General features: G+C 41.5%; 2 protein-coding genes across 3 annotated transcripts in view; one reads left to right on the top strand and one right to left on the bottom strand.

Annotated features, from left to right (window-relative positions):
- The window catches only part of LOC136882144 (uncharacterized), a 504,614-nt gene that overhangs the window by 152,863 nt on the left and 330,411 nt on the right, over nt 1–21,340 (top strand). The gene's annotated exons all lie outside the window — the stretch shown is intronic.
- hdly (hadley) overlaps nt 1–21,340 on the bottom strand; it is a 111,433-nt gene that overhangs the window by 13,187 nt on the left and 76,906 nt on the right. Inside the window, exon 1 of one of the 2 annotated variants that reach the window (XM_068229517.1) lies at nt 5,033–5,065. The exons of the other annotated variant lie outside the window; for it this stretch is intronic. The gene's annotated coding sequence lies outside the window, so the exon portion shown is untranslated. Of the gene's footprint in view, nt 1–5,032; nt 5,066–21,340 lie in introns of those variants that run through there. 2 annotated transcript variants of the gene reach the window in all.

Genomic DNA, 21,340 nt, shown 5'->3' with positions numbered 1-21,340 from the left:
TTAGGGGTATGGCCCATCAGAACCCCTATAATTTATGTTACTCTTGCTACATTACGGAAGAGCGGGTGGCCGACACTTCCTACTAACCAAATTAATTTGCAATCTAACCTGTTACTGCATAAATATCCGGGCTTTAACACTGATAAATTTACCGCGATGCAAGTTCTCAGCACAATTCGGAGCATTGCATCGCAGTGAGTAAACGCGTCGACCGGTTTAAATGATTCTGCTCGCGTTTTGTTCGTAAATACATGCACTAATACAAGTCAGCGGAATTATAGCGAATACAAGTGCAGGCTGTGAATAAGTGACTATCAACCAGAGGGTTAGTTGAGGGAGAGCACCGTTCTCCCACATAGTTTGAGCAAAAACATCTAATTTTTTGAAGAAACGAAAAACATACTTTTTAACCAAATAATTAAATACTTTCCTCTGAGAACTGAAATGGCGCCAGTATTTAGGTGATTTGGAAATGTTTTTAAATATCTAATTTAATAAAATGGGTTTGTTTATGACCACGCTTTTGAAACAGATAGCTAGTAATTGTCTTATTTTTTAAACAACTGATATAAATCAAACAAGTATTATTTCGATGTCAAGGATTGTTCTTACGAGAAACAAAGAAATAAATAAAACTAGGTAATTAATATTATAGTCCGCCTCTGTGGTGAAGTGGTTAGTGTGATTAGCTACCACCCCTGGAGGCCCGGGTTCGATTCCCGGCTCTGCACGAAGTTTGAAAAGTAGTACGAGGGCTGGAACGGGGTCCACTCAGTGTCTGGAGGTCAACTTAATAGAAGAGGTTCGATTCACACCTCAGCCATCCTCGAAGTGGTTTTCCGTGGTTTCTCACTTCTTCTCCAGACAAATGCCGGGATGGTACCTAACTTAATGCCACGCCCACTTCCTTCACTCTTCATTGTCTATCCCTTCCAATCTTCCCATACCCACTTCCACAAGGCCCCTATTCAGTATAGCAGGTGAAGCCGCCTGGGCGAAGTACTGGTCCTCCTTCTCCTGTTGTATCCCCAACCAAATATCTCACGCTCCATGACACTGCCCTTGAGGTGGTAGAGGTGGGCTCCCTCGCTGAGTATAGGGAAACAAACAACCCTGGTCGGTAAACTGATTTATTATTATTATTATTATTATTATTATTATTATTATTATTATTATTATTATTATTATTATTATTATTTCTTAATCCGTTTAACTTTCAGGGTTCGTTTTTCCCTCCGATTTAGCGAGTAATCTCACCTCTACCGCCTCAAGGGCAGTGTCATGGAGCGTGAGACATTAGATGGTGGGGATACAACTGGAGAGAAAGACCGAAATCTCGCCCAGGTGGCCTCACCTGTTGAACAGGGCCTTGTGGAGAAGAGGGATGGGAAAATTGGAATGGATAGACAAGGAAGAGGCGTGTCATTTAGTTAGCTACCATACCGTCATTTGCCTGGAGGAGAAGTTGGAAACCACGGAAAACCACTTCGAGGATGGCTGAGGTGGGAATCGAACCCTCCTCTACTCAGCTAATCTACCGAGGCTGAGTGGACCCCATTCCAACCCTCGTACCACTTTTCAAATTTCGGGGCAGAGCCGGGAATCGAACCAGGGGCCCCGGAGATGGCAGCTAATCACGCTAATCAATACACCACAGAGGCGGACGTTATAATAATAATAATAATTTATTATTATTATTATTATTATTATTATTATTATTATTACTATTATTATTATTATTATTATTATTATTATTACTATTATTATTATTATTATTATTATTATTATTATTTCTCTCGTCTTCGTACTTAATTTCTTTTCCTTCTCCCCAAACGCCCCCTTTTTATTCTTCTTTCCTTCTTCAAATTCCTGTATGTACTTTGTTTTCATATTTTCCCCTCATCCAATTCCCAGTTTTTATCTACCATTGTCCGACTTGTTGGCAGAACGGTCAGCGTACTGGCCTCCGGTTCAGAAGGTCCCGGGTTCGATTCCCGGCCGGGTCGGGGATTTTAACCTTAATTGGTTAATTCAAATGGCACGGGGGCTGGGTGTGTGTGTTGTCTTCATCATCATTTCATCCTCATCACGACGCGCAGGTCGCCTACGGGAGTCAAACAGGAAGACCTGCACCTGGCGAGCCGAACCCCACCTGGGATATCCCGGCACTAAAAGCCATACGACATTTCATTTATCTACCATTTTTTGATATTCACCTTCTCAGTATTCTTCCCCTCGTAATCATTTCATTTGCCTCCCTACACCTTTTTTCTCTTCTTCTCCTCCACCCATTCATCCTTCAACTCACTAGTAGTGTCGTCATCTCTTCCCGCCCGCACTGTATTAACGCCGTGGTAGTATTCCTAGTTACCGGCAATTTTTACCTGGACGCATGCATGATCCATCAAGGACGTAAAAGTCGTTACGTAGTCCGGTTCTCTGAATAGCCTACATTTCTTACAGATTTGTTAAAGGAACTGGTGTTACGTACGAGGCAACCAGCCAAAAAGAAACAAGGAAGTACTAGTTTGTACTTCAGATTACAAAAGATATATTCCACAAAGCGATGCCTGTACAACAAGGTTGTGAACAAACTTCTTCGTATGTTAAATTACTGATAGTGTGGGCGACTACACTGCCTCTCTTCGTGGGCTGTCAGAACACATAGCGCTTGTCAACAAAGTGCTAAAAGTTCTGCAAGCTGGTGATTTAACAGAAAGAGGAAACGGAATACGCCATGTTTAGGAACTACACAAACATATCTACAACCTGCAGTATACCTGAGAGGAGACGGCATGTCAGGCTCTGGTCCTCAAGAACTTTCTTTGAAAACACACGCACACTAAAAAGGCGACGTCCAACTTGTAACGTGATATCTCCTCTTCGTCTGAATTCAACTACTTTCCTTTAAAGTGACCATCTTCGGCTCATCTCCCTGTCCTGCTACCTGTGTTTCTAAAATGTTGCTCAAAGTGGATAGCAGTGCGAGTTTATTGAATGTTAAAAGAGACCGAGACATGACTATGATAATGGTAGAAGAGACCAAGATATGAATATGATAATGGTAGAGGAGACCAAGATATGAACATAACAATGGTAGAGGAGACCAAGATATGAATATGACAATGGTAGAGGAGACCAAGATATGAATATAACAATGGTAGAGGAGACCAAGATATGAATATGATAATGGTAGAGGAGACCAAGATATGAATATGACAGTGGTAGAGGAGACCAAGGTATGAATATGACAATGGTAGAGGAGACCAAGATATGAATATAACAATGGTAGAGGAGACCAAGATATGAATATGACAGGGAGACCAAGATATGAATATGACAGTGGTAGAAGAGACCAAGATATGAATATGATAATGGTAGAGGAGACCAAGATATGAATATAACAATGGTAGAGGAGACCAAGATATGAATATAACAATGGTATAGGAGACCAAGATATGAATATGATAATGGTAGAGGAGACCAAGATATGAATATAACAATGGTATAGGAGACCAAGATATGAATATGACAATGGTATAGGAGACCAAGATATGAATATGATAATGGTAGAAGAGACCAAGATATGAATATGATAATGGTAGAGGAGACCAAGATATGAATATGATAATGGTATAGGAGACCAAGATATGAATATGATAATGGTAGAGGAGACCAAGATATGAATATAACAATGGTAGAGGAGACCAAGATATGAATATGATAATGGTATAGGAGACCAAGATATGAATATGATAATGGTATAGGAGACCAAGATATGAATATGACAATGGTATAGGAGACCAAGATATGAATATGACAATGGTATGGGAGACCAAGATATGAATATGATAATGGTAGAGGAGACCAAGATATGAATATAACAATGGTAGAGGAGACCAAGATATGAATATGATAATGGTAGAGGAGACCAAGATATGAATATGATAATGGTAGAGGAGACCAAGATATGAATATGATAATGGTATAGGAGACCAAGATATGAATATGATAATGGTAGAGGAGAGCAAGATATGAATATGACAATGGTAGAGGAGACCAAGATATGAATATGATAATGGCAGAGGAGACCAAGATATGATATATATTTTTTTTATTTGCTATACGTCGCACCGACACAGATATGTCTTATGGCGACGATGGAATGGGAAAGGCCTAGGAATGGGAAGGAAGCGGCCGTGGCCTTAATTAAGGTACAGCCTCAGCATTTGCACGGTGTGAAAATGGGAAACCATAGAAAACCATCTTCAGGGCTGCCGACAGTGTGGTTCGAACCCACTGTCTCCCGATTACTGGATACTGGCCGCACTTAAGCGACTGCAGCTATCGAGCTCGGTGAGTATGAATATGATAATGGTAGAGGACACTTAACACATGAATATAACAACGGCAGAGGAGACCAAGATATGGATAAAACAATAGTAGAGGAGACCAACGTATGAATATAACAATAGTAGAGGAGACCAAGATATGAATATAACAATAGTAGAGGAGACCAAGATATGAATATAACAATAGTAGAGGAGACCAAGGTATGAATATAACAATAGTAGAGGAGACCAAGGTATGAATATAACAATAGTAGAGGAGACCAAGATATGAATACAACAATAGTAGAGGATACCAAGGTACGAATATGATAATGATAGAGGAGACCAATATATGAACATGACTTTGATAGTGGAAATCAATGCATGAATATTACAGCGGTACTGGCGACCAAGATTCGAATATGACAGTGGTAAAGGAGGCAACGATATGAATATGACAGTGGTAGAGGAGGTCAAGACATGAATATAACACACGCTCTAAGGCACTGCGTTTCTGAACGATTTCTAGAAATAAGAAATTAGCACAATCTGGTGTGCCATGGAAAGCTGGATCCCGACTGTTTTATCTACTTAATTATTTAGAATTCTATCACTGTTTCACTTGTACGCACTCCGCTATTTATCACACTGTATTGTCACTGTTCCCACGTAACTTGTTACACAATCGCTACATAACTTACCTTAAAACGAGTTCCGTCGTGCACCGTCCGTAGAGAACTGCTCTTGCATTGGCCATGCGCTCGACTTTATATACGAAGGTCAAACAAGACCTCTCTAAGACACGCCCATTATAGCTGTCAGTGGGAAGTCTGACTTGCCAACTTCCTTGCTCGGAGCATTCCCATTTCCCGTACCGACACTTTCATCCTCAACACGGCATGAAACACTCTGCCTGTCAAGATGTGGACAGCTGCCAACCGGAAAGTCTCCTGAATGCGGATAAAAGTTCAAGGCACTGTTACCATTCTTGCTGAATTCATGGTAAAGTGACTTCGATATAAATTCTAATATCATTTTTTGTATCCAAACCCTGATGGCCCTTGATCTATCAAGCGGTCGTCGTTATCATCATCATAGAAGTTTTCATTTCCCACCCTGAAGGGGTGGCGCGGGCCACCTAGAATGTTATGCCCTCTCTCTGGCCAGGATATTCGGGGGTGGGGTTAAGGGTATATGATAGAAGAGGGAGGTGGGTAAAAGGATGTGAAAATATTTGGGAGATGGAAGAGGGATGTGGTCTCTTGGCTAAGTGTTTTGTTTATTATATTCAGAATGAATTTATGATTCTTGTGCAATTTTAAATAGATGTAACGGTGTTTACAAAGTCGTGTTATCAGAGGACGATACTCTCTGTTCTTCTTCTTTCTCCTTCCTTTCTTTTTTCCATCGTTATGACCAACTAAAGACCGCGTTTCAACCTGTTAGCTTGCTCTTCCTAATTGTTCCAATCGGTTCCATCTTTCTGTATATTTCTGTACTGGATTTCAGTCGAACCTGCCCGTCAACCCATCCGTTACCCGAGATCTACCGTAGTAGCCTGCGGTCTCTTTTAAGTAGTTGACTGACTTGTCCTTTTTGATTCAAGCACAGGGTCTCCGAAGCCTTCTGGTCTAACAACAGTGCTGTAATATCTTAATTTGACTCCGAAACTCAGCATCTTCTTATTATAGATGTTTTTAGTCAATTGGAAGGCTCGCTCTCATTTCTGGATGGGGATATTGGTCGCTTTTTGTGCTAGCCCATTCTATTAGATTACTTCACCCAAGTACTTAAACTTCTTGATTCTTCCAATCTTCCCATTCGGGTATAATAATAATAATAATAATAATAATAATAATAATAATAATAATATAAATGAAGCATTCCCATTTCCCGTATTTCGATATTATTATTATTATTATTATTATTATTATTATTATTATTATTATTATTATTATTATTATTATTATTATTATTATTATTATTATTATTATTATTATTATTATTATTATTATTATATCCGGATCCATGGCTAAATGGTTAGCGTGCAGGCTTTTGGTCACGGGGGCCCCGGGTACAATTCCCGGCAGGATCGGGAATTATAACCATCATTGGTTAATTTCGCTGGCACAGGGGCTAAGTGCATGTGTCGTCTTCATAATCACTTCATCCTCATCATGACGCGCAGGTCGCCTACGGGAGTCTAATCAAAAGACCTGAACCTGGCGAGCCGAACATGTCATCAGACACTCCCGGCACAAAAATCTATACGCAATTTCATTATTATTATTATTATTATTATTATTATTAATAATAATAATAATGCTCATACATATACTAATGTAAAGATAGAAAGGAGAAGATGTGGCTCCATGTAAGAAGCAAACAAATCAAAGACTGGTAAGGACGAGCACAATTTGGAAATACAAATACCGGGCGAGTTGGCCGTGCGGTTAGGGGCGCGCAGCTGTGAGCTCGCATCCGGGAGATAGTGGGTTTAACCCCACTGTCGGCAGCCCTGAAGATGATTTTCCGTGGTTTCCCATTTGCACACCAGGCAAATGCTGGGGCTGTAGCTTAATTAAGGCCACGGCTGCTTCCTTTCCGCTCCTAGCCCTTTCCTGTCCCATCGCCGCCATAATACTTATCTGTGTCGGTGCGACGTAAAGCAAATAGCAATAATAATAATAATAATAATAATAATAATAATAATAATAATAATAATAATAATAATAATAATAATAATAATAATAATTGATGAACTGGGGTCCAGCCCTAAGGCTCGCATATTGCGAGGTAACACAGTTCCTCAATTGTTTTCACTTAAACTGAGTGGACCTGGAATCAGCCTCGTGAAAATCAACAGCCCTTTTCCAGTCATTCGACCAGGTCAGGAATGGAATGAATGAAGCCCCACTCTAGCAGCGAGCATAGAAACTGTGCCGCCTGCCGAAGCCTGTCGCACTCCTCTGGGACAATGATTAACGATTGACCAATGAAATGAAATGATATTGGAGAGTGTTGCTGGAATGAAAGATGACGGGGAAAACCGAAGTACCCGGAGAAAAACCTGTCCCACCTCCACTTTGCCCTGCACAAATCTCACGTGGAGTGACCGGGATTCGAATCACTGAATCCAGCGGTGAGAGGTCGGCAAGCTACCGCCTGAACCATGGACAGGAAAATGAAATTGACTCAAACATCCTTTTAATCTCAAACTAGGTACGGTATATGAAAGTCGGTATGTATCGTTTATCGACACAGCAAATATTAACTATGAAATATTATATTTCCTGCTTCGGCCCGCGTAATATCACTACGCCACTGTATTCCAATCAAATAATGTATAGCCTCGTGCTCGACTTCACTATCTATGAACTTAAATACTAGGTTCAAGAAATTGTGTTTTGCATTCGGAAGATAGTCGGTTCGAACTCCACTGTCTACAGCCCTGAAGATTGTTTTCCGTGGTTTCCCATTTTCACACCAGGCACCACCCCTTTCCTGCCCTATCGCCGCCATAAGACCTATCTGTATCGGCACGACGTAAACCAGATTTTTTAAAAAAGTGATCTTCTTCGATTAATACCATGTTAAGTTTGAGAGACCTCGAAAGCTTTTTTTTTTTTTCTTTTCTTTTTCACGCCCTTTCCAAAATATTACCACGGGCTATTCTGCTGTGCGAGATTATACCGTGAGGCCCGGTTTCATCAACGTGGGCTAAATATACTCTAACCCTAGGTTTGTTAACTTAGGGGTAATATTTTAACTCATCCTTTAACCAAGTTATTTCGATTTAGGGTTAAGTAACATCGTGTTAACCCTCGTCGGAAGCAGCTGATCGACCGATCAAGGAGACACATTTCTTGCGTGGTTCTTTTGTTTATTTCTTGCGCGGTATTTCGTTTTCTACCTCAGTTCCGTGGTAGATCGAGATAGAACTGATTGCAGTGACCGAAAAATGGAAGAAGTTCAGAAGAGTAATAGGGCACGAATATTTCTGCTTTAGAAAAAAAAAAAAACATGACTTATCAAATTAGCCACCACTTCAAGAAGACTAGCGGTGTAAAATTAAAAGAAAAGGAGGACACTTAGGAAAAACTAACAGCGGAATTGAATAGCATTGCCACGTTACAGGCCATCTTGCAGCTATATAACGAATTTTGAGGTTAGAATCGCTGACTACTTGACAATTTACAGAAAAATATCCCTTGTTGTCTCCGACCATTATATAAAACTACCCTGTGGTATAAAACCTTTAGTATAGGAGAGAGAGGACTGTTTCGGTCAGTTGTGTATGCTAACCTCTCGCGAATTTCATCGGCGACTTTACTTGTTTTTTTTTGCTAGGGGCTTTACGTCGCACCGACACAGATAGGTCTTATGGCGACGATGGGACAGGAAAGGCCTAGGAGTTGGAAGGAAGCGGCCGTGGCCTTAATTAAGGTACAGCCCCAGCATTTTCCTGGTGTGAAAATGGGAAACCACGGAAAACCATCTTCAGGGCTGCCGATAGTGGGATCTGAACCTACTATCTCCCGGATGCAAGCTCACAGCCGCGCGCCTCTACGCGCACGGCCAACTCGCCCGGTGGCGACTTTACTGACGATGGTTTTTTGACGGTCTATACCTCCACAGAAATTGTTCCTCAGATAGATTTTGAAAGTCGTTTCTTCTTATTATAGGCCTATTTCTGTTAGGAATACCATTTAACAAATCTAAATAAAGCAACTCTGTATCAGACGCATTATTTACAGCGATCATTTTGATTTTAACCTCCAGTTAACAGTTTAACCCAGGTAAAAGGAGGGGTTAACTTAACTCCGACCTTAACCTAGAGTTAAAATTAACCCTCCTTGATGAAACAGAATGAATAGTCAAATTTTGAGTTAAAAACTGTATAACTCGGGGTTAAGGTTTAACCCACGTTGATAAAACCGGCCCTGAGCGCTGAAGAATTGAGGAAGTGAGGTAAAGAAGGATGGGCGGTACACCTCACCCCATCCAGCCAAGTGTTCGCTGAGTAAACTTCCTGTGCCAAACTCTGGACTTCCCGCCTAAGCATCACACTTCTCAAAGTCACATTATAGACCGACACTACAGCGGATATGTAGAAACTCGTGAATTTGCTATCCGGCTTCATGGCTAAGTGGTTAGCGTGCTGGCCTTTGGTTCACAGGGTCCCGGGTTTGATTCCCGGCCGGGTCAGGGATTTTAACCTTCACTGGTTAATTCCAGTGGCTCGAAAACTGGGTATTTGTGCTGTCCCCAACATCCCTGCAACTCACACACCATACATAACACTATCCTCCACCACAATAACACGCAGTTACCTATACACCGCAGATGCCGACCACCCTCATCGGAGGGTCTGCCTTACAAGGGCTGCACCCGTCTAGAAATAGCCACACGAAATTTTATTTAAATTAAATGGATTTGCTATTACCATAATATGTGGAGAATAAAAGCCTTCTCCATACAGGCCAAGAAGGCTCTTGGAGGAGTTGAAGATAAAGTATTCCACTATCAGAAACCTCAGCAACGAATGTTAAGTGTTAACGCTGCTCTTAAGTAGACTTAACACACAATTTAACAAAATCACTGTCTCATCAAGAATTATTATTATTATTATTATTATTATTATTATTATTATTATTATTATTATCATTATTATTATTATTTTGCTAGTGGCTTTACGTCGCATCGACACGGATAGGTCTTACGGCGACGATGCGATAGGAAAGGCCTAGGAGTTGGAAGCAAGCGGTTGTGGCCATAATTAAGGTACAGCCCCAGCATTTGCTTGGTGTGAAAATGGGAAACCACGGAAAACCATCTTCAGGGCTGCCGACAGTGGGATTCGAACCCACTATCTCCCGGATGCAAGCTCACAGCCGCGCTCCCCTACTAAATTGCTAATACTTGTGTTACATTAACATGTCGCCACCTCTCAGTTAAACCTCTTAACAGCTGTTAAAATGTCAAAATGGCAGCTTCTAGAAGACGTGCGTTTGAAGTTTTACTGCTGTATGAAGATATTTTATGCACTGAAGAAGGCAAAGAACAACCCAACCCATGCTAAGTAAAAACGACTTTGATAAGAATCCAGGGCTTTGAAAAAGAAGCAGACCCCTCTTCTTTTCAATGTTTTCAATGTTTATACAAAACAGCCGGTAAAGGATATCAAAGAGGAATTTGGAAAAGGGAATCGCAATCCAAGGAGAGGAAATTAAAACCCTGAGATCTGGAGATATTGCCGAATGGTATGGACAGATTCTTGGAGAAGGAGTAAAAGGAGTAAGTCCAAACAAAAGTAATGGAGTGCAGTCGAACGAAATCAGGTGATGCCGGACATATTAGATTAGGAAATGAAGTCTTAAAAGAAGTAGATGAATATTATTGCTTTGGTAGAAAATAAATAACAATGGCTCAAGTAAGAAGAATATAAAATACAGAGTAGCACAAACAAGGGAGAGCTTTCATAAGAAAATAAATTTGCTCACTTCGAATATTTACACAGAATTTGGAAAGATGTTTTTGAAGACATTCGTGTAATGTGTAGCATTGAATGGAAGTGAAATATGTACGATAACTAGCTCAGAAAGGGAGAATAGAAGTAATTAATATTATTATTATTATTATTATTATTATTATTATTATTATTATTATTATTATTATTATTATTATTATTATTATTATTATTATTATTATTATTTGCTATTGGCTTTACGTCGCACCGACACAGATATGTCTTTTGGCGACGATGGGACGGGGAAGGGCTAGGACTGGGAAGGAAGCGGCCGTGGCCTTAATTAAGGTACAGCCCCAGCATTTGCCTGGTGTGAAAATGGGAAACCACGGAAAACCATCTTCAGGGCTGCCGACAGTGGGATTCGAACCTACTATCTCCCGAATACTGGACACTGGCCGCACTTAAGCGACTGCAGCTATCGAGCTCGGTAATTAATATTATTTGCTTTACGTCCCACTAACTAATTTTACGTTTTTTTGGAGACGCCGAGGTGCCGGAATTTTATCCCACAGGAGTTCTTTTACGTGCCAGTAAATCTACCGACATGAGGCTGACGTATTTGAGCACCTTCAAACTCCAGCGAACTGAGCCACTTACCCGGGCGAGAATGGAAGTTATTGAAATGTGGTGTTACAGAAGAATGCTGAAAGTGAGATGGGAAGATCGAATCACGAATGAAGAGATACTGAACCGAATTGGTGAGTGGAAATCGATTTGGGTACATTTGACCACAAAAAGAGATAGAATGATAGAACAAATATTAAGACCGCTTGCCCACCTGGTTTCTGAGAGAAGTGTAGGCGGTAAGAACGGTAGGGATAATATAATAAACAAATTAAAACAGATAATAATTTCAGTTAAAGAAGGCATACGAAGAAAAAACGTCCAAGTTCCTGTCAGAAGATAGAGAGTTGAGGAGGGTTGGAATGCGGATAAATAAAGTAATTTGAGCAAGAGAGAAAACAGCGGCTAGCGGAATACTCAAGCCGGCCCCGCGATGTCGAGGTAGCTTGCGTGCCTCTTACCCGGAGGCCCCGGGATCGATTCCCGGCCAGGACAGGGATTTTTCGAGGTCCAGTCAGCCTACGTAATTAGAACTGAGAAGCTATCTGACGGTGAGATAGCGCCGCTGGTCTAGAAAGCCAAGAATAACGGCCGACACGTCACCTCGTAATATGCAGGCCTTCGGGCTGAGCAGCGGTCGCTTGGTAGGCCAAGGCCCTTCAGGGCTGTAGTGCCATGGGATTAGTTAGCGGAATACTCAGCTGGGGTCAGTGTAGGCCTACATGTATTAATCTCTCGTCCACATTTCAGTTAAAAGGAACTGTAATGAATTAATCTGTTACCTTCCTTTCCCTGTGTTAGTGCATTTCTTTCATTATTCGTCCAAGCATGTGGATTACTTAGTTCAATTCGTTAACCGACTGCAAAGTTCAAGTGATAGTTTAACTCATAGCAAACAACATAGGAAAACATGCCCTAAGTCAACCGCACAGATTACATACTTCTGGCACGCACTACTATATAGCAGTTGTGCCTGTCAGTCTGGGATTTCCTCACTTAAAATGCAGACAAATCATCAGGACGGACAGACAGACAAGCCTGCGGCTAAGACGTAATATTCATTCGAATCTCTGGCAGCTGGGTTTTAACCAAGCCTACAACACAGAATGCCACTTTAACCAGCTGTTGTGGAATGTTAACAGTTAACCGGCGTATACTTTTAGAAGGAAACACCATTGTCTCACATCATCATTAAAACAACGTAAGCAGTGCGTTGAAGTAAATTATGAAATATATAACGAGGTAAAAAAAAGTTACACCTCCCTTTGAAATCACAATTAGTTGTATTCCGCAAGGTTCTGTCTTGGGACCTTCTCTGTTTCCTATATGTTAATCAAATGCCGGAACTTGTAAATTTCACCATTGTATCTTATGCAGATGACACATCTGTTATTACATGGGGAAAAGACAGGAAATCAATATCAACATATCAACATATCAACAGATTTTTCACTTCCAATTTCCTTGCGGTGAACCCTAACAAAACTAATGTGGTGAACTTTGATTTTAAAAGGGATTCCATTGATGGCATAAGTATTCAGCTCAATGGCACGTACCTTCAAACAACAGATTTTACTTAATTCTTAGTATTTATGTAGATAGTCGAACGTCTTTGAAAATTTATGTTAACTATGTCGGCGAAAAGTTAACATTTGGAATGTTTTTATTACGTAAGCTATGTAAAATTTTAGATACAGATGTATTACTAAAAGTGTACTATGGAGTAATATAACCTCACTTGAGCTATAGGATAATTGACTGGGATTGTGTGGCAAATGAATATTTTGAACGACTTGTTATTGTACAAAAAAAGCTCTAAGAATCATCCTTCGCATTCCAAATCGAAGCAATTGCAAACATAGTTTCATAACTCAGAATATTGTGACACTTCCCCCCTTATAATATTTATTCATGTTTGGAGTAACTACCCGCACAAAGGGAGAGGAGTTCCATTATTCGCCGAAGTACCATCTGCCAACTGTGTGTGGTGAAATGCAATGGGATGTCATCCTCACAATGGAGAGAAAGGCTAAAAATGACGGCAATGGTCACCCCAGTACGCACTCTACCTGAACGTTGTACAATCGCGATCACAAGAATTCCGGGTGGAAAAAGAAACACGTAACGTTTGGGCGAAGATTTTGGCCAACCCTGAGGATGAAGGAGAAGTAACCAAGACAACGTTACATGTGTTCGTCTTCCAGGAGGTGTGGCTTGCGACACTGCGCACTCAGAGGCCACTCCCAACTCCATTTTTTGGGAACTTAATAAGATGTTTCTATGATTAAACATTCTGGCTATACTAGCTTTTCCTAATCAAGGAAAACAAATAATTAACTGTTATTTAATTGCGATGATGTAATTCCACCCCAATATATGGCATTTAATTGTTTGATCAGTGGTGACAATAATAATAATAATAATAATAATAATAATAATAATAATAATAATAATAATAATAATAATAATAATAATAATAATTTCGTGTGGCTATTTCTAGCCGAGTGCAGCCCCTTGCAAGGCAGACACTCCGATGAGGGTGGGCGGCATCTGCCATGTGTAGGTAACAGCATGTTGTTGTGGTGGAGGATAGTGTTATGTGTGGTGACAATAAATTCATAGGAACGGCTTTACAAACGCCCTTGCGTCTCTGATAATAATAATAATAATGGCATGTGGCCTCCGAAAGGGCCGGGTGCACGTCTTTCGAGTTGACGCCGTATAGGCGACCTGCGCGTCTATGAAAATGGGGCCCTACCTGTGATGAATTCTAACGCTGAAGACGGCACACACACACACCCAGCCCCCGAGCCATTGGAATTAACCAATGAAGGTTAAAATCCCCGACCCGGCCGGAAATCGAACCCGGGAACCTCTGAACCAAAGGCCAGCACGCTAACCGTTTGGCCATGCAGCCGGACAGTCTCTGATAATGATAATTATTTAATGCCAGGTTATTTTTAATTTGGTTTTTGAGGATAACAATTAGTAGTAGTAGTAGTAGTAGTAGTAGTAGTAGTAGTATTTAACAGGGCCTATATTGACGAAAATAAGGGTCATTCTTTCTTACAGTGGTTGAGCGCGATACCATTTGATAATGAAGGCACAGTTGAGACCGCTAACATTTCAGCCACACTTCGCACACAAGAATTACAAAGAAACTGGAGAATTTGACCCTCAATGAGTTGACATACACATTACGTCTGTTTCCTTGAAGGAGACGTGTGGTTCCTCCCTTCATTCCCCTCTTGTACCACCACGAACGCTAATGTGAGTCAACGCATTGTTTCACTCAAGCACCACTACGAGAGCTAATGCGAGTCAACGCATTGTTTCACTCAAGCACCACTACGAGAGCTAATGCGAGTCAACGCATTGTTTCACTCAAGCACCACTACGAGAGCTAATGCGAGTCAACGCATTGTTTCACTTATAAGCACCACTACGAGAGCTAATGTGAGTCAACGCATTGTTTCACTCAAGCACGACTACGAGAGCTAATGCGAGTCAACGCATTGTTTCACTCAAGCACCACTACGACAGCTAATGCGAGTCAACGCATTGTTTCACTCAAGCACCACTACGACAGCTAATGTGAGTCAACGCATTGTTTCACTCAAGCACCACTACGACAGCTAATGCGAGTCAACGCATTGTTTCACTCAAGCACCACTACGAGAGCTAATGTAAGTCAACGCATTGTTTCACTCAAGCACCACTACGACAGCTAATGCGAGTCAACGCATTGTTTCACTCAAGCACCACTACGAGAGCTAATGTAAGTCAACGCATTGTTTCACTCAAGCACCACTACGAGAGCTAATGTAAGTCAACGCATTGTTTCACTCAAGCACCACTACGAACGCTAATGTGAGTCAATGCAGAGTGTCACTTAAGCCCTTATAACTACATTCAGTGTAGAAATTTTTCAAAAAATCAAAAAATGCCTGAGGGTATTGAACTAAGGAACACATTACACAAAGAATCTTGTAAATAAGTTAATTTCGTTCGTATTTGAATTTAAAGAAAGAAGCGATTTTATGCTGTTTTTCCGGAATTGCATTTAGGCCGGAAGTTATTTTCGAAATGTATCTTTTTATTTTTATAGAGCTATCCAAGACTCATTGTTTTAGACCTTCCCCTTCAACTTTCGTCACAATAGTGGAAATTACTTAATTTTACGTTTTTCGTAGAATGGGACTTTGTTTGCTTAGAAATGTTTTCAACGTCAAAACTTGATGACACTCATGTCCACATAACTCAAAACATTATACCGTAAATTTTAAAATACTAAGAAGGTATTGTATAACGTTCAAGCCTGACCTGCTTGTTCCTGAAAAATAACTTTTATACACTTGTAAATGATCGAGGAGGACATCGACAATTATTACGGAGATGGATAGTGGCCTAGTAGGTGTTAATCTGTCGATACAGATCAGACCAGTTGTGCTGAACATCGTCGCTGACATACGACTCCCTTGAAGCTGTGTAAGAGTGAAAGAGGGGTACATGTGGGAAAAGCAGAAGAAGAAGAAGAAGAAGAAGAAGAAGAAGAAGATGATGATGACCTATAGTTTTCGTGAACTTTAACATTTCCAGGAGAGTCGAAATATTATCTTTCAACATCAGACTCTTAGGGAAACTTTGAAGAGAGATAAAGATACGTGTTTGAAATCGAAGAATAACTGTCTGTATAAATATGAACCTTAATTCATAGACTGGAATTAATGAGGTATTTCCAGGAATCCTAGAAATGTAAATCTTGGTGCCAGACTGGCTGTTACTCCCAAGAAAACTACAAAAATCGAAAATTCCCCAAAACACCATAAGGGGAACGAAATGGATCATAAAGTGTCAATATTAAAGTAGCCTAACTTACAGTAGGTACATAAGACACGTTGATTCCATATCTTCTTCTTTTTCTACCACTTTTCCCACACCTGTGGGGTCGTGGGTGCAATCTGTGTCGAACATGTGGATTGGGCCCTGTTTTACGACCGGATGCCCTTCCTGACGCTAACCCAATATGGAGATATGTAGTCACGATTACGTGTTGCTGTGGTGATTGTACTGTAGTGTGTTGTCAAACACAAACACCCAGTCCCCGGGCCAGAAGAATTAGTCAGAGACGATTAAAATCCCCGACCCGGCCGGGAATCGGACCCTGGACCCTCTGAACCGAAGGCCTCGACGCAGACTATTCAGCCAATAAGTCGGATACACGTTGATTCTATATGTTAGGAACAAAATGTAGTCTATTGTTCCCAGTGAAAATGAAACGTTAAATAAATCTATAGGGGATAAAACCCTAATGTAGGCTATGTGCAGGTAAATGTATTAATATTGGCACTTGAATTGAAAAACGCTATGAATCTTGATCACGCGTTCATTAATATTATTATAAAACAAGATACATTAAACTGCTAATATCATTGTCACCTTTTCTTTAAAACGTATTATATGTGCATTGTCCGGTTTATTTTTTAGTTAATTTCAATATATTGTGATGCATTAAATTAATTCATAACTCGCCATATTTCTCAAAATGAATGTGTTTCTTTTTGATTTCAGGTGAGTGATACTGTATTCTGCTGGACCAGAGAACTTTCCAATAACTTTCTCTAACACTAAGGTAAAATTTTACAACTTAATTTCTCTTGTGTAATTTCGTTACGAGAAGCTTCGAATAACATTATTAATTTTAAAAACTCGAAAATGTACTCGTCTGATCATAATACTACAAGTTTTCCTGAACGGCTACTTCTTCTTTCAAATAAGCTGAGAACGATTAAAAGAACGAGTTTTCTCGGAGAGAAGCAGTGATAGTATGTAGTCTAGTATGTAGTCTTCGGATCGGCTATGATATTGCAACGCACTCCCTCATCCTGTGAACAGTCACCAGATCTCGTCATCCGTTTTATGAGGTCTAGTGGCCTGTTTTATCGTATTTAAAAGTGACATGCTTATTTGTATTTGTTTTCTAAGGTTTATTGTTAACTACACTTTTAACTATCTTTTTGTATGTTTTAACATGTTTTGAGCATTTCTTTCTTTCTTAATCCGTTTACCCTCCGGGGTTGGTTTTCCCTCGGATTCAGTGAGAGATCCCACCTCTACCGCCTCATGGGCAGTGTCGGGAAGCGTGAGACCTTGAGTCTGGGGATACAACTGGGAAGGAGAACCAGTACTTCTCCTAGGCGGTCTCACCGGCTATGCTAAACAGGTGCCTTGTGGGGGATGGGAAGGTGACGAAGTGGCCGTGGTCTGAAGCCAGGTACCACCCCGGCAATTGCCTGGAGGAGAAGTGGTAAACCGCGGAAAACCATCTCGAGGATGCATGAGGTGGGAATCGAACCCCCCCCCCCCTTCTGCTCAGTTGACTTCCCGAGGCTGAGTGGATCCCGTTCCAGCCCTCGTACCACATTCCAAATTTCGTGGCCTCCGGGGGTGGCAACTAATCACGCTAACCACCACACAACACAGATTTTGAGCATTTAATCTATAAAATACATAGATTTACTTCCAAAGCAGTGCCTTATTCAATTTTATGACATTTTAATCGATTTTAAATCATTGTATAGGAAAAGAAGGCATTGCGAATTAGACCCACTGATTATTTTCAATTCATAACCATCTTTCTCATAATTAGTCTATCATTTTTTAATCCTAGACATTGGGTAATTTTTTAAATGTTAAATGCGAGTTGAGATTGTTGGAGTCTACCGAATAAAAGGGACATACTTAAGGAACATAATTCTTTATCAACAGAGCATCGTGCAGGTCCCAAAGCAATAATGTAACATCACAGTTAGAGAGATTAGAGAAATAATTCACACACAGTCCGACTCCTTGTCTGAATGGTCAGCGTACTGCCCTTCGGTTCAGAAGGACCCGGGTTAGATTCCCGTCGGGTCGGGGATTTTAATTGCTTATGATCAATTCCTCTGGTTCGCGCGCCTGGGTGGTTGCTGTTTGCCCCAACACTTTCCTCTTCATATTCAGACAGCACACTACACTACCAACTACCACAGAAGCACGCAAGAGTGATTACATCCCTCCAAAGAGGGTTAGCGTTACGAAGAGCACCCGGCCGAAAAACTTAAAACGGATAAATATCTGAAAATTTGGCAAAAAAAAAAAAAATTACAGACAGTGGACCCCCTACAACTTTATTTATATAGATGTTGTTAATGCTTTCTGCAACCAAGTTCACTCTCCTGGAAAGTCATATTAGGCCCCTTTCTTCGTTTCTACTATAATAATAATAATTTCGTGTGGCTATTTCTAGCCGAGTGCAGCCCTTGTAAGGCAGACCCTCCGATGAGGGTGGGCGGCATCTGCCATGTGTAGGTAACTGCGTGTTATTGTGGTGGAGGATAGTGTTATGTGTGGTGTGTGAGTTGCAGGGATGTTGGGGACAGCACAAACACCCAGCCCCCGGGCCACTGGAATTAACCAATGAAGGTTAAAATCACCGACCCGGCCGGGAATCGAACCTGGGACCCTCTGAACCGAAGGCCAGTACGCTGACCATTCAGCCAACGAGTCGGACTTCGTTTCTACTCAATAGCGGGCATAATTTATGCAAATTATTTGCAAACCCCGAATGGAATCAAAACATGTATACATTCTGCAGCACGTAGTCTTTTGTTTTCCGTGCGTCAGTATGACAAATTTACGATACAAATTCAGATTGAAACGTAAAACTTAGTCTAGGTCAACCGAGATAATGAATTACGTGGTGAATATAGAAGTGAGCGTTATCCGAGATAATGGCATTACCCGAGTTTTGGAAATCTAAGATAACAGCAACAAAAGTATCTGACGTTTGTTAATGCGAGCCTTAGAGGCTATTCCGCCGTGCAGAAGGAGGAATACCCCAGGCTAAATCTCGTTCCACGTTACGAAAACAGTATTACTCTCGTGGACCTACCAGGAGTGAACACACCCTCTCTGAGACACCCATAATTTTTCGTGATTAAAGGATAGTATACTGTACTTTGTGTCCGCCTCTGTGGTGTAGTGGTTAGTGTGATTAGCTGCCATCCCTGGAGGACCGGGTTCGATTCCCGGATATGCCACGAAATTTGAAAAGTGGTACGAGGGCTTGAACGGGGTCCACTCAGCCTCGGGAGGTCAACTGAGTAGAGGTGGGTTCGATTCCCACGTCAGCCATCCTGGAAGTGGTTTTCCGTGGTTTCCCACTTCTCCTCCAGGCAAATGCCGAGATGGTACCTAACTTAAGGCCACGACCGCTTCCTTCCCTCTTACTTGTCTATCCCTTCCAATCTTCCAATCTTCGCTTCTCCCCGCAAGGCCCCTGTTCAGCATAGCAGGTGAGGCCGCCTGGGCGAGATACTGGTCATCCTCACCAGTTGTATCCCCCGACCCAGAGTCTTAAGCTCCAGGACACTGACACTGCCCTTGGGGCGGTAGAGGTGGGATCCCTGGCTGAGTCCGAGGGAGAAACCAACCCTGGAAGATAAACTGATTAAGAAGAAGAAGAAGAAGAAGAAGAAGAAGATATTGTAGGCTATTTTGTAATGTATTGAAAATGAAAACCTACAACCTGTTTTCCAGTCATTGACCGGGTCAGAGATGGAATGAATGAAGCAGATATAGACTATTAGTACGATGGGGTCGCCACTCCCAAAGTGATTTATGAATGACTGATAGATGCTATGAAATGAGAATGGAGAGTGTTGCTGGAATGAAAGATGACAGGGAAAACCGGAGTACCGGAGAAATTTGTAATGTATTATGAAAGGTAAATAAAAAGGATGAGGCATTTTTACCCGTTAGTTATTAAAATAACTACAAAACATTTTATTTTTCATAGGGAGGATGCACAATGGCGCGAACAGCCATCGCTTCGTTGTCTTCCTTCATTTTCCTTCTTCTGTTTTGCTCTGGTAGAAGTCTCGTGTAGTCCCTCACTATGTGAACCGCCGGCAGCTCACTTCTGTAGAGAAGTCATCTACAGTATTTATCTGTTGCTTGTGTGTGTTTATGCTTTATATCAATGCGTAATTGTCTTGTGTTGAGTGAGAGTTATGCGATAAGGCTACGTGTGTGATTTATTCCTTTAACAATAATACTGTGATCCTTTTTACAGTAGAATCATTTACAGTATTTATTGCTGAAGATGGGATGGGCAGATCGAATCACGAATGAAGAGCTCTTCTTCTTCTTCTTAATCTGTTTACCCTCCAGGGTCGGTTTCTCCCTCGGATTCAGCGAGGAATCCCACCTCTACCACCTCAAGTGCAGTGTCCTGGAGCTTCAGATTCAGGGTCGGGGGATACAGCTGGGGAGGGTGACCAGTACTTCGCCCAGGCGGCCTCACCTGCTATGTTGAACAGGGACCTTTCAGGGGGAATTGGAAGGGATAGACAAGGAAGAGGGAAGGAAGCGGCCGTGGCCTTAAGTTAGGTACCATCCCGGCATTTGCCTGGAGGAGAAGTGGGAAACCTCGGAAAACCACCTCCAGGATGGCTGAGGTGGGAATCGAACCCACCTCTACTCAGTTGAGCTCCCGATGCTAAGTAGACCCCGTTCCAGCCCTTGTGCCACTTTTCAAATTTCGTGGCAGAGCCGGGAATCGAACCAGGGCCTCCGGGGGTGGCAGCTAATCACACTAACTACTACACCACGGAGGCGGGCTCGAATGAAGAGATACTGAATCGAATTGGTGAGAGGAGATCGATTTGGTTAAATTTGACGAGAAGAAGAGATAGATGATAGGACACATTTTAAGACACCCGGGACTTGTGCAGTTGATTTTTGAAGGAAGTCTAGGCAGTAAGAACGGTAGGGGTAGACCAAGGTATGAATATGACAAGCAGATGTAGGATGCAGCAGTTACGTAGAAATGAAAAGGTTAGCACCCGATAGGGTGGCATGGAGAGCTGCA

The sequence above is a fragment of the Anabrus simplex genome, chromosome 10 (assembly GCF_040414725.1).
Source record: "Anabrus simplex isolate iqAnaSimp1 chromosome 10, ASM4041472v1, whole genome shotgun sequence".
Classification (NCBI taxonomy): Eukaryota; Metazoa; Arthropoda; class Insecta; order Orthoptera; family Tettigoniidae; genus Anabrus; species Anabrus simplex.
The sequence above is the reverse complement of the archived record's forward strand: the minus strand, read 5'-3'. Positions and strand labels throughout refer to the sequence as shown.